Source organism: Lactuca virosa, chromosome 2, assembly GCF_052849685.1.
Source record: "Lactuca virosa cultivar CGN04683 chromosome 2, Lactuca_virosa_CGN04683_v6, whole genome shotgun sequence".
NCBI lineage: Eukaryota > Viridiplantae > Streptophyta > Magnoliopsida > Asterales > Asteraceae > Lactuca > Lactuca virosa.
In genome coordinates, this window is record NC_136427.1 from 258,183,962 (window position 1) to 258,197,114 (window position 13,153).

A 13,153-nucleotide genomic window follows, 5' to 3' on the forward strand; every position below is an offset into this window, starting at 1 on the left:
TAAAAATAATAATAGCTTAAAATAACATAAAACTAAAAAAATAGATTATATTATATTAAAAGTATTGTTATTTAAAATAATATAATATTAGTACATGAAATAAAAAATATTCAAATGAATTATTTCTAAATTAACTAAAAATATTTATAATAAAAAAAAATTTAAATCAAAAACTTTTTTTAATTCAATTCAAACACAACTTATTATATCTATCTTATCATATACTTAAAAATTATAGTATTAGTTGCAACTTAGTATAAAAATCATGATTTCAATGATAAATATTGATATTATTGTTATTATAACATATAATTGTCAATATTCGTATTACATTATTGTGCACAACTCAAGAGTTCAAAAATCTCATTACATCTCAAGAGTTTTCTAATTTCAATGTAGGTATGATTTCAAATTTAATGTAATTAGTCATGCATTTTTATTTTCCACTACATTTAAGAGTTTTTTTTAACTTATGGTTATTAATATGCAATCCCTTTTTATTTTCTACTTATTTATACACATTATAATTATATTAGTAGTATATAAGTAAATTTTGATAAATAAAATCATATGTTTGAAAAGGTTTGTGTGTAACACTCGGTTTTGAATCACTTCATGATTCGGGGCCGTGACCCGATCATCAGTTATCTTAAGGCTTCGGGCCTTGGGGGAAGAGAGAATTAGCCCTTTTTGGATGTGGGTATTTGTAGTGTGTTTGAATCGAGTATTAAGAACGAAATCAAGAACATAATGAGTTAAGAACAAAGATGTAAATAAAATCTGTTTGGCTCAATTATCACGTCTGAACAAGTATAAGAACACTAGAGAGTAAAAAGCACAAAATCTCAAAATCTTACTCTCGACTCCTATACTTACCCTATTTATAGGGTGATACAGACGCGTACAAAAAATACATAAGGACTAAAACGTTTAAGCTTCGACTACTAAGACTGCCTTATGTAATACATACATTCGAAGTGCAGGACTTCGATATCGACACTACCCAGACCTAAATGTACTTCGACACCTCACTACATATTTCGAAACTTACAATCTCCCTCTTAGTGAGAAGTGTCGAACTTATGTCATCATCATCTTCACGGCCTGGTGAAGTACTCGGCGAACCTCCGTATACCTACTGATTGTCTTTCGAATTTCAGCTTTATCTTTTGCAGTATTCCTCTTGCAATTGTTGAGACGAACCATAAGACTTGTATACTAAGAGTTCATGTACCTCTCGACATCACAAACTTGAAACAGAAACTTGGTCATCTTTTCATTCTTGTTCTTTCCAAGAAAAACAACTCCCAAAGGTTTATGAACAATCTCCCCATCAACATAATCTTTGAGACTCACTTGCCTCTTCAACATTGATTGCAGAATCTTCGAAATTCTATTCACCGCCATAGCAAGCTCGATATTTGTCACCGCCAAGCAATCATAGTAGTTATCTATACTACTTTGATATGAGCAAAACCAATCAAGAAATCATCCTTGTTATTTACATGAAGCTTCGACACATCGACCGTGCTTAGTATCTTCATCACATTGATAAGATCACTTAGGTTCATCAGAGGGAAATCTGCAATAGAGAAGTCACATGCAACATTGTTCGCTCTGACCACATAGTAGCGAAAATTCTACAATAACCCTTCAAACAAACTTTCTCTCGACATGTTCAATACTTTGACAATTTTAACCGAAGACCAAACTTCCTCTTCCTTCTTCCCTAAAACTTCATGGAACCTCATCTTTAATCTCTTATACTCATTTTGATCTTCAAATTGATCAACCGGCTGACACTGAGCAGACACGAACATCATGTGATTGATTAGAAAATTCAGTTGATTAAATTCAGAGTTTTCAATCTCATAACGTTTCTTTGGAAATTTTCCCAAATCATGCATCTTTCCTGATGAAACGACTTGTTCGATTGTCTCGTAACACCAATGTTTACTTGGATCACCCTTGTTTATACCCGGTGGATCACATTGTCGTTCTCTTAGTATGTTGTTTATATGTCTTTGCCTCTCTATTTCCTTCTCCACATTTTTCTTTTTCTCTTCTTTAGAAATCACTTTCTCAATACCATTCCCTTTGTCGCCTTTATCATCCTTAGAAGGTGGTGGTTTTGAACTTGAACTCGATCCCCCAACAGTTTCTCCAATGACAATGCCTTTGTTTATTGGTCTCGAAGTTGTTGTAGTAGAAGTAGTTGTTAGAGAAACAGGAATTGACGTTGGAAGTTGAGTTGAAATCACCTTCCCTACAACTATACCTTGATCATAATCATTCGAAATGTCAACCCCCTTTTCTCCCCCTTGCACCACTTGTTTCATAGGTGGGGCAGTCGTTGGCAACAGAAAAACCAACTTAAGAAGAGGAGCAAGTTCTGCCTTGAGATTCGTTTCAAGAGAAGAAATCACCTTCGAGATAGACTCTAGAGAGACAGAAGATTGTTGAGAAAGATCAATCTTCGATATAGACTATTGTAATCTTCTTAAAAAATCCTCCAGCTTTTCAAACACCTTCGAATCTGTTTCTGTCTTGGCATCGAACTTGGTAGAAAATGAAGTGTGATACTCCACAAGCTTCGTGATTGAATCAACAATTACATCAACCTTACCATGCAGAATAAAATAATTCTTCTCAATCTTTTCCACCTCCTTCATCATTTATGAATTCAGCTCAGCAACCTTGAGGTTTACAGAGTCCTCGACCTTCTTAACTTGCTCCACAAAAATCTCATGACGTTCTTTTGCAACGTCACGAGGTTTCATAATCTCATACTCAAAATTACGAGCATGATTATTTAAACGTTATTCATGTTTCTGCTCAATCTGCTCCATATCCATCTTTAAACGATTCTCCTGAGACCTGAGCATAATATCCACTTCCACCCTAGAAACTGAATTTTGACCCCCTGTATCAGCCTGAATTTGTAACAACGAATTCAGCTTGTGATTAAGAATTTTAAATTGTTTCCCTGACATGAGCATGTGATCAGGAATGTTATCTTCTTCTGGGTCAAACTGAATTTCGGCAAAGGATACCATGACATCATCATCATCAGGTTCATCTTCTTGAACTGTCTTTTCACCTTCAGTGGATTGAGAAGAGATAAGAGATGTAATACGTTGATGCATGATGTTAGAGAATGTTGGTGAGATGGTAGAAGTAGGTAATGTAGATGGGATTGGAGAAGAGAATGTTGGTAACGAAGTTGAAGTATCAACAAGGGTGGTTTCGATGGTAGAAGAAAGAATAAGTGTGGTAGGAATAGAAGAGGTTTCAATGGAAGATGTACCTTGGGCTTCACTATTCATCATCCCTTCACCCATAGTGACAGTTGTGTCCATATCAAATATGTTCACAGGAATGCCTGAGGTTCGAACCTCCTCTGTAATAGACTCGGACCTCGAAACCTCGAATGGTATGACAACTGCCTTCGCAGGGATGGTAGTAGATGGAGATTCACTGAAATTAGTGGTTGTATCCATATTAGATATGTTTACATTGCCACCAATACTTCCAGTCTCCTCGAAAGTCGACTTAACTGTAGAGTCCCTTTGAGGTGTCTCAAAGCCAAATCCAACATCATGTCGAATAGGTGATCCTTCGCTTCCACTTTCAAAATTAGTTTCAACGACAACTTCGTAAAGAGGATCAGTGTAACACCCCAAAATTTTCAAACTTTAAAATGCTATGGTTTTAAAAACATTCGGGTATTAACCCACATTTAACAAAAACCGGTCCCACAAAAAACCTTTATAAATTAAAACATTGGGTGTTACCATTAAACATCAATAAATCCATAGCAAGCAAATAGGAATTACATCAATACAAAATAATAAGGAACTTATCAAGTTCCACTCCATTCTCTATAACTTGACTTCTAACTTCCATCTATCATCCTATCTCCTTAAAGGTAACCTGAGATACATGGCATTAAAAGAGAGATACGTAAGACAATAATGTCTCGTGAGCTACGTGAGTTTATGACCCAAAACATTTATCAAATTTTTACAAAAAACATTTCATCTTTTCAAAACATAGTTTTAGACCATAAAACATTTTCAAGCAATTTCAAGGAAAAATCATTTTATACAAGTCATAAATATCATTTAATATCTTATCATTTCATTTCCTATCATTTCATTTCAAAAGCCATATTTCCATGTTTCATTATCTTTTATCATTAAGGGGTAATTCTGATATTAAACCGTTGCCATTTTTATACTTAGGGTCTACGTCTAATAAAGGAACCACTCCCAAGTCTAGACCAAGGTGAAAAGAACAAATCAATCCACCAAGGCATCATTTCCATTAGGACATCTATCTCGCGAATGGGAGGCGTCACCCCGATAGATTCCTCCAGTGCCTCTTACGAGATATCATGGCCCGGACAGTTTTCATTTCATTACTTTCTAATTCTTTTCATTACTTTCCATTCCTTTTCATTACTTTACATACTTTACATGCTTTACTCATTTCATACATTAGTATCATAAAATCATTTCAAAAGTAAAGCATCTATATTTCAAAACATTTCAAAGACATTTTCAAAACATTCAATCTTCCAAAACGTTCTTTTCTTTCAAAAACATTCTTGCCTTTAAGGCACTCTTTCAAAATACCCTTTCCAAAAACATTTGACACTTTCGTTTCAAAATATTTCATATATCAAAGCATTGCATTGCATTTTCATAAAATCATTTTACCATGTACCCCAAAGTGGGAAAAATGCCAACACGTACTCACCTCAATCACACGTAGGATAGCTAGTCTTCTTCTAGTTCCTTTTCTTATTAAAGCACTCTCAATCAACACCTATATAAGATGGACACAAGTCACTAAAAAGACCAAAATACCCCTCAAAGATTCCATTACTAAATTTTATTGTTTCATCTCATTCCTTATGCAAAAATATGAATGTAGGCGAAAACCGCTCGTAAATCCGAGTCCGTATGCAAAAGTTATGAGGAAAATACTAAAGTTCAGATTTTTGGTCCAGCTGAGCACTCTGCTGTATGTGTGCCGGCCGCGTGCCTGACTACGCGGGTCGCGTCCTGTAGCAGCTCAAACACCCCCCAAAAACTCACTTTTTGAGTCCTAAACTTGCTTGGGTGGTTTTGGTCTTTTAGGTAATACACTTTTAAAGGTTTCCAAGCACTACTAAAGGATGTTTTATCATGTTAGGTAATACGCTTTTAAAGGTTTCAACTTAATTCATTAATTCCTCAATCAAAATGCTAAGTTCATAATGCTTACTAACACTCAAATGAAAGGGTTAAGAGCTCAATTTGCTCAAAAGCACTCTTTAACCAATATGACTTATTCCCAAATCATTTAATACATCATTGGGTGTTGTCAAGTAGATAAAACCACCATTAATCTCATTGCATGTACTTAAACTAACCGTGGAATCCTCAATTCCATTCCATGTTTCCCAAATTACCCTTTGGTTTAAAACAATCACTAAAGCTAGAACCTTACTAGCATCGCTTCGTGTTTGTGTTCCAATATCATCTCTATAATGTCAATTCACATTCATGAATGTCATTCACTTCTTAGATGTCAAACTTTATGTAGTAATCTATACATTTCCCAAAATGCCCTTGTGGACAAATACTCCATAAATTCAACTAGATATCATTCAAGTCTCCAAGTTTTTGCATTCAAATCATGTTGTTAGTATCAGCTCATGATTATGAGTATCATATACTCATCAAATGCTCATATTCAAAGGATTCCATTGTTTCATCATATTATCCCCAAATCCATAAATCCATGTTTATGCAACATTCTACCATCATGGATGAATTTGAGCATTCCAATTGGATTAGTTGCGATCAAATATCATCTAGGTCATTGAATCTATTCCAATACAACACATAAACATGAAATCCTCAATTTTAATTTCTAGGGTTCATGAGGGTTTTCACCCAAATCCTCAAATCCATCAATTGGATGATTGGAATGAGATTGGGATCATTAAAACAAATCAAGGGAGGTTAGAAAACCAAACCCTAACCATTATAACAATCTAAAATCGACATTAGGGTTTCCCCAAGTCATGAATTCGAATTTGAGAGCAAGAGGAAGAGACTTTATACCTTGTAAACCATTGTTTCGATCACTCCTTGTTCCAATGCATCAATACTTGTTTGGTTTGAATCCTAGTTGTGAATGAGGTATGAAATCGCCACTTTTGGGAGCTCTCAAGCTCAAATTTCTGTTCATATGGCTGCATAAGTGAAGAGTCCTCTTATTTCCCTTAATTTTACACATTTTATCCCTCTAATTTTGCATTTTTGTCAAAAATGGTCCATTCTTCCAATATGTGTGACTTTTCTTTGAGAATAGACATCTTAAGTCCCTCTCCATACATTACATAAATTTTGTAGTCACTTCCATTAGTTGAGTCAACCCTTGGTCAAACATACTTTTCCAAATTGACACTTTTGGTCCCTTAACTCTGAAACGTTAACATTTCAACCTTTAACTTTCTAAGCTTTATATCAACTAATGATATAATTATCATTTAAATGACTTAATTACAAAAATCATTCTTTATTTAATTGATTAATTAATTTAAGAACCTTATCTTAAATTTTAGGATGTTACAATCAGCAAGTTGTTTCTTCTTCTTCTTGATCTTTTTCACGACTTCATGAGCTTTGCGTTTCTTCGAGGTTGGTGATATTGGAACTGGAACATCACGAATACGCACACCCCTTCTGTTGAGTTGGGGTGTACGTATTTTATTTATCTTCGAAATAGATCCCTCTTTTGGTGAAGAAAAGGGCTCATTAGATGCTTCTTCAATGATTGGTGGTTCAGGAGAATGACGAGGTCGATGAGCAGGCTTCTTGGTTCGTTTCAGAATACATGTCTTCGATGGAATAACCTCCTTAGAAATTTCTTTTTCAACATTTACTTTAATAGATTGTGGAACCTCCTTCTCTGGTTGCATAGGAACAGGTTTAGGTTGTTCAGGTTTCTTTGGTTTCTTAGAGACTTTAATAACCTTTGATGTGCCTTCTGCCCCTTTTGGCAAAAAAACCTCAACTTGAACATCTGGATTAATAGTTGTCAAATAATGAACAAGAACCGGATGGGTAGGATCTACTTTTCGTAACATGGCATCAAGAATTCAAGCCACATTTGGAAACAAAACTGGATCATCAATAACAATTTTGGGAGTCTGATAGATTGAAAACTCCGCCTTGGCATCCTCGGATGGTTCCAAAATTCCCTCTTTCTCATACACTTCCCTTAAAATCAAGCTCCAATACCTTGCACACGATACACCATTCCTGACATTGGTATGTGAAATTCCTGTACGTAATTCTTCCTACAATTGAGTTATGTAATCGACATTCAGATCATAACACAGACCTATAATCATGGCAAAACCTTCCAACTTTGCTTTATCAAGACCTAAACTACGACCAATCAAACATCGTAGAAAATCCCAAATAAGAAGTTCCAGACACATGGCAAAGCAGTCTTGCGAAAATGACTAATTCCAGTGAGGAGTGGTTGATGACCCATCTTAATGAACATGTGAACAACATGTTCAGTCTTAACTTCATAAAACGGACTTGAATTCAGAAGCTTCATGATTTGTGCAAACTGGCTCTTGGTGTAACATTCGTAAAAATTCATAAAAATTTAAACTTTTTCAACCAACCAAAAATCATAATTTTTTACATTGTAGTTTTCAAAATAGTTTAAACATCAGAGTTTTTCCCAAAATCATAAAACACAATATGAGGAGGTGCACGATCACGCAATCGCCTTCCCACGATCCTCTGAGGTACCTGAAACATAATCCAAAACTGTAAGCCCAAAGCTTAGTGAGTTTCCCCCAAAATACCAATACATAACAAATAGCACAAGTATAATAATAGCATGCAATGGGTCCATAACTAACAAACTAGATTACTCCTTAGCTTACACCATAAGTCTGGTTTGCCCCCTGGGCCTACAGATTATGTCTGGCTTGCTCCCCGGCCTGATCAGTCCTCGGACTGATTACCACTAAGCCTTCAGTACGAGTCTGGCGTGCCCTTCTCGACCCTCAGCTCGTATCTGGAATGCTCATGAGCCCTCAGTATGAGTCTGTCATGCCCTCCCCGGCCCTCAGCTCATATTTGGCTTGCTCCAGAGTTTGTTGGCTACAACACAAAGAAGTAAAACCTCAACCCAACCCACATAATATGTCGACATATAACAAATAATAACATATTCAGATAAACAAACAGTATCACAGGTAGTCCTACAGATCTACCATACTAGCATATCAAAACTAGCATATCAAGACTAGCATGCATATCAATTCTATACTCAGCATATCAACAATATCAGATTATCAAACAAAACGGTCGGCCTTGGTGCCTTCGACCCGAAAGTACAGTGAGGAAGACTCACCTCACAAGCGGCGCAGAACTGAGAAAGCCTGACTCCGAATCTCAACTCACAACTCAAATGCCTACAACCACTACCAATTCCATCAAAACCCAAAATACCCTCAAGGTCAAACTTGGTCAAAGTCAAAGTCAACGTTCAAGGTCTACAACCCAGATTGACCCAACACGCCGTGTTTCCTTCTTACTATGCCGTGTTCTGCGAACAATTCTACAAGCGGGAAAACTTCAGCCAACACGCTGTGTTCGCCAGATTCCCAACAGCTTACGATATTCAACTGCCTTTTCGATCCCAAGAGTACCAAGGCTCAGATCTGGACTAGGAATGCGGTTAGGAAGGATAAAGTTTCCAACTTTATCCTTTGGGACCGCAAGAAGGTCCAAAAATCCAAACTACATGCTTAACCATGCAAGGGCTCAACCATAAAGTCCTCAATCCTTAATATCCACAGTCCCCTCCTTCCAGAAGAGGTTCAACCACCTAAACCATTCCAAAGATTTGTGGTTTTTAATACATGCATGTCCAATGCATGTCTTGAACCCATATTAGGTTAAAAAGGGAATTCATGACCTACTTTCTATGCATGGCATCAAAACTTTGGTTGGGACCAGATCCAAGCCACTACAAGGTCTCCTTGACCTGGAGATTCATAAAGTTGCAAACGTTATGAGATCCCTCCATGCATCAACCCATAACAAAGAGAAAAGGGGACATAACTCATGATCTAGTGACTATGAATGGTAAAAATCGAGACTTGGACACTTACAATGGTCCAGGAGAGTGCTACACTGAAGTATGATGCTAGCTAGCTGAAACCTTGCTTCTTTCTTTCACTTTCTTCCTTCAAAACACTAGCAGTCTTCACAAATGGGAGAGGAAAAGATTAGGGTTTCTTCTTGAGCTTGAGAGGGAAGATGGAGGCTGAGGGTGGACAAACCCTAGCCCCTATATTCCTTAAATAGGGGAATAAACCCCATAATATTAGGGTTTCACACACAGCGGTCAACACGCCGTCTTCAAAGGGGAAAACACATCGTGTTTCTCAGCCAAAACGTGCGTCTTTTAATGTCTAGACACGTCGTGTTGGTGCCTCCAACACGTCGTGTCTAAATCCCAAGATTGCAACCACTAGACTAATCATCATGAAATGAAAGAGATAGAAGTACCTGAACATCGGGATGTTACAATTATCCCCCACTTGAACTAGACTTCGTCCTCGAAGTCTTCTGCGGCGAACAAATCTGATGTTACCATTGTACCTTTACCAGAGGTACTTCCTTGCTATGCAAAACCTTTACCTTCCTCTACAGAATAGCTACGGGCCTCTCAACATAGTTCAGGCGCTCATCGACTTGAATATCATCTAGAGACACCACTGCATCCTCGTCCAATACGGACTTTCGCAGCTACGAAACATGGAAAGTGTTGTGAATCTGACTAAGCTCCTCTGAATGTTCCAATCTGTAAGCGACCTTGACAACCCCGACAATAACCCGGAATGGCCCAATATATCAGGGACCTAATTTACGCCTCTTCCTCAAGCGAATCACACCTTTCCAAGGTGAGACCATCAGTAACACCGTGTCGCTGACCTGAAACTCCAACTCGGATCGACGTCGGTCGGCATAGCTCTTCTGCCGACTCTGAGCAATCTGCAACCTCTGCCTGATCTACTGAATCATCTCCGTAGTCTGAAGCACCACCTCGGTCTGCCCCATAACCCTGTGACCAACCTTGCCCTAGCAAACAGGGGTACGACATCTCCGCCTATACAAGAGCTCAAAAGGCGGAGCACCAATGCTGGAGTGAAAATTATTGTTGTAGGAGAACTCCACAAGAGGTAAGTAGAAGTCCCATCTCCCACAAAAATCAATGACATAGGCCCACAACATATCCTCAAGGGTTTGTATCGTCCACTCACTATGTCCGTCAGTTGCGGATGATAAGTTGTGCTGAAGTGCAACCTTGTGCCCAGTTCCTCATGGAACTTCTGCCAAAAACGGGGGGTGAACCGAACATCACAGTCTGAAACAATAGAGACCAGAACCCCATGGCGAGCAACGATCTCGCGAATATACACATCGGCCAACTTCTCGGCCGAAGAACTTTCCCAAATTGCCAGGAAGTGGGCACTCTTGGTCAATTGATCCACGATGACCCAAATCGCATCAAAACCCTTTGCCGTCTTCGGCAATTTGGTGATGAAGTCCATCGAAATCTGCTCCCATTTCCACATGGGAACCTCCAGAGGCTGCAGCTTGCCATGCGGCCTCTGATGCTCGGCCTTGACCATTCTGCAGGTCAAGCACCTCTCCACGTACCAGGCGATCTCCCTCTTCGTACACGGCCACCACTAGCTCAATCTTAGATCCCGATACATCTTGGTGGCCCCCGGATGAATAAAAAATGTTACTTATGAGCCTCCTCCAGCACAATCTGTCTGACCCCACCAGACATAGGAACCCATACCCGATCATAACGGGTCAACAAACCACGACTATCTGGAACAAATCTGGTGATCTCACCCCTGATCCTCTCAATCTTCCAATTCTCTTCCTGAACACCCTCGGCCTGAGCCTCCCTAATCAATCCCACAAGCGGAGAATCCACTGATATCCTCATACATGACACCCCATCAGAAGGTCCAGCCGACTTGCGGCTCAAGGCATCCGCCACCGCATTCGCTTTACCCGGATGGTAAAGGATCTCGTAGTCATAATCCTTGACTACGTCCAACCACCTGCGCTGCCTCATGTTCAGGTTTGGCTGATCCATAATGTGTCTCAAACTCTTGTGATCCGTGTAGATAGTATAGCAGACCCCATAAATATAATACCTCCAAATCTTGAGGGCAAAAACCACAGCCCCCAACTCAAGATCATGTGTGGGATATCTAGTCTCATTCAGCTTCAGCTGCCGCGAAGCATAAGCTATCACTCGTCTTCTCTGCATGAGGACCACCCCCAACCCAGTGATGGATGCATCACAAAAAACCACAAAATCCTCAATTCCCTCCGGGAGGGTCAAAAATGGGGCCTCGCAACCAAAACTCGCACTTCGATAACTTAGCATAAAGCCGTTCTCGCCTCAAAGTCCCCAGAAGCTCGCGAAGATGCTCCTCATGTTGCTCTCTGGTCTTGGAATATACCAATATATCATCAATAAACACGATAACCGAACGATCGATCATCGGCTTGTATACCCGATTCATTAAATCCATAAATACCGCATACGCATTGGTGAGCCCGAATGGCATCACCACTAACTCGTAATACCCACAACGAGTCTGGAACGCGGTCTTCTCCCCGTCCTCCTCTCTCACGCTGACCTGATGGTACCCAGACCTCAGGTCTATCTTGGAGAACCAAGATGCACCCTGCAACTGATCAAAGAGATCATCAATCCGTGGAAGGGGATAACGGTTCTTCACCGTTAGCTTGTTCAACTCTCGGTAATTAATACACATCCGGTGTGAACCGTCCTTCTTCTTGACGAATAAAATCGGCGCTCCCCACAGAAAACTACTCGGTCTGATGAACTGCTCCCCTAGAAGCTCATGCAACTGAGATGACAACTCCTACATCTCGGTCGGTGCCAAACGGTACGGCGCCTTGGCAATCAGGGCCACACCTGGCATGAGATCAATCCTGAACTCGACCTGCCTCTCAGGAGGCACACCGGGTAACTCCTCCGGAAATACATTGGCAAACTCCCTGGCCACGGGGAACTATGAAACTGAAACATGATCCCCAACACGCATATCCATCACATAATCCAAATAACCCGCACCCCCATGCTGAATATACTACCGAGCTCGTGCTGCAGAACAAAACCTTGTACCTATCCTGGTGCCTTCTCCATAGATAACCAGTTCTCCCCCACTTGGGGTTCGAACTACCACGCGCTGACCCTCACAATCAATCATAGCACCGAAACGACTCAGCCAATCCATGCCCACAATCACGCAGACATCCCCCATGGGGATAGGGATCAAATCGATCAGATAAGGCACCCCGAAGATCTCCAGAATACAACCCTGATATACCGAAAACGCAGAAACCTCGTGTTCGTTGGCGATAGAGACTCGCAACAGACACTCTAACTCCCCAATGGGTATATCAAACTCCCTACTAAACGATCGAGATACAAAAGATCGACTCACACCCGATTCAAAAAACACTAGAGCAGGCAAAGAGTTCACTAGGAACGTACCTAACAGAGGTACAAACATAAGCATAACACTAAACATAATCAACAGGATAAGGAATAGACACATACCAGTCACAACATTTGGCGCTGCTCTGGCCTCCTCGGCGGTAAGCTGGAAAGCACGACCTTGAGCCCTTGGAGGCCCCGCCCTGCCCTGACTCCCATCAGTGATCCTCAAAGTAGCCGGCGTTGGATCTGCGCCGACCTAGCGGCAAGAGATGGGCAGTTGGCCTTCACATGGCCAACCTGGTCGCAATGATAAAAAAATCTTGGAACTGAGTGTTGGAGCCTGTTGGCAGAAATCCCTCGCCATGTGGCCCTGCTGGCCACAATCGTGGCACCGACAAGCACCCTCATGCGCCTTGACGCACTTCCCACAAGTCCGGCTCTTCCGGCCCCCATATTTGACATCAGCGGTCTTAAACCGCTTTGGTGCAAGTTGCAACTGCATCGGTGCCGGCCTCTGCTCCCTCGTCTATAGATCAATCTCAATCTCATGCCGTCTGGCGGC